Below are 2,461 nucleotides of genomic sequence, written 5' to 3'. Positions count from 1 at the left end.
TTCCCTGACCCCTTCCCCTGCTCTGCCCTGCTCAGATCCCATCCTGGTGTCACTGAAGGAGGGGTACAAGAGGACATCCAAGGTGGTCTTCAAAGCACCAGTGAGGGAGAAGAAGAGCGTGGTGGTCAATGGCATCGACCTGCTGGAGAACGTGCCCCCCCGGACAGAGAACGAGGTGGGGGCTGCATGGGGACCCTGCCTGCTTCTTGGGGACATTTTTCTGGTTTTTGGGAAGCCACCACCCTCTGCTTGTGCTCCCCAAAGTAAGGGGGTGGCTGGAGGAACATTTCCCTGCGGCTCGGGGCATCCCCCTCGGCTTGAACCCCCCAGCACCCAGCAGCTCCTGAGGGAGTTTATTCTGGTTAAAATCCTCCTCTGGGAATAACACCCGGAGGTGCTGGGGAAAAAATCATCAGCCCTTGGGGCTGGAAGGATTTATTCAGCTGGAGCTGAGCTGGAAGGTTGGATCTCCAAGCATGGAGATGGAATGGGAGAGATGAGACCCAATGGCTGAGGTGGTGTTGGGTTGGGAAGGGGCTCTGGGGGCTGGAGAGGATAATTTATTAAATTTTTAAATTATTTTTTAAATTATTATTTTATATTTTTTTATTATATATATATATATATATTTAATTATTTATTTTTATTAAAATCCTTTATTGCATCTCCAACCACGGAGATGGAATGGGAGAGATGAAACCCAATGGTGTTGCTGGGTTGGGAAGGGGCTCTGGGGGCTGGAGAGGATAATTTATTTTTATTAATTTTTAAAAATCTTATTTATTTTGTATTATTTTATATATTTTAAAATTATTTTATATATTTTTAAAATTATTTGTTTTTATTAAAATCCTTTATTGCATCTCCAACCAGGGAGATGGAATGGGAGAGATGAGACCCAGTGGTGTTACTGGGCTGGGAAGGGGATCTGGGGGCTGGGGAGGGTAATTTATTTTTATTAAAATCCTCCTCTGGGAATAACACCCGGAGGTGCTGGGGAAAAAATCATCAGCCCTTGGGGCTGGAAGGATTTATTCAGCTGGAGCTGAGCTGGAAGGTTGGATCTCCAAGCATGGAGATGGAATGGGAGAGATGAGACCCAATGGCTGAGCTGGTGTTGGGTTGGGAAGGGGCTCTGGGGGCTGGGGAGGGTAATTTATTAAATTTTTAAATTATTTTTTAAATTATTATTTTATATTTTTTAATTATTTATATATATATATATATTTAATTATTTATTTTTATTAAAATCCTTTATTGCATCTCCAACCACGGAGATGGAATGGGAGAGATGAAACCCAGTGGTGTTGCTGGGTTGGGAAGGGGCTCTGGGGGCTGGAGAGGATAATTTATTTTTATTAATTTTTTATAATTTTATTTATTTTTTATTATTTTATATATTTTTTAAATTATTTGTTTTTATTAAAATCCTTTATTGCATCTCCAACCATGGAGATGGAATGGGAGAGCTGAAACCCAGTGGTGTTACTGGGCTGGGAAGGGGCTCTGGGAGCTGGGGAGGGTAATTTATATAATTTTAAAAATTATTTATTTATTATTTTATTATTATTATTTTATATATTTTTTTATTATTTTTTAATTATTATTTATTTTTATTAAAATCCTTTATTGCATCTCCAACCATGGAGATGGAATGGGAGAGATGAGACCCAGTGATGTTGCTGGGCTGGGAAGGGGATCTGGGGGCTGGGGAGGGTAATTTATTTAATTTTTAAATTATTTTTAAAATTATTATTTTATATTTTTTTATTATTTATATATATATATTTAATTATTTATTTTTATTAAAACCCTTTATTGCATCTCCAACCACGGAGATGGAATGGGAGAGATGAAACCCAGTGGTGTTGCTGGGTTGGGAAGGGGCTCTGGGGGCTGGAGAGGATAATTTATTTTTATTAATTTTTTATAATTTTATTTATTTTTTATTATTTTATATATTTTAAAAATTATTTTATATATTTTTAAAATTATTTGTTTTTATTAAAATCCTTTATTGCATCTCCAACCATGGAGATGGAATGGGAGAGATGAAACCCAGTGGTGTTACTGGGCTGGGAAGGGGCTCTGGGGGCTGGGGAGGGTAATTTATATAATTTTAAAATTTATTTATTTATTATTTAATTATTATTATTTTATATATTTTTTATTATTTTTTTATTATTATTTATCTTTATTAAAATCCTTTATTGCATCTCCAACCATGGAGATGGAATGGGAGAGATGAGACCCAGTGGTGTTGCTGGGCTGGGAAGGGGCTCTGGGGGCTGGGGAGGGTAATTTATTTTTATTAATTTTTAAAAATCTTATTTATTTTGTATTATTTTATATATTTTAAAATTATTTTATATATTTTTAAAATTATTTATTTTTATTAAAATCCTTTATTGCATCTCCAACCAGGGAGATGGAATGGGAGAGCTGAAACCCAGTGGTGCTG

Source organism: Heliangelus exortis, chromosome 11, assembly GCF_036169615.1.
Source record: "Heliangelus exortis chromosome 11, bHelExo1.hap1, whole genome shotgun sequence".
Lineage (NCBI taxonomy): Eukaryota > Metazoa > Chordata > Aves > Apodiformes > Trochilidae > Heliangelus > Heliangelus exortis.
This window is presented reverse-complemented; position numbering follows the sequence as displayed.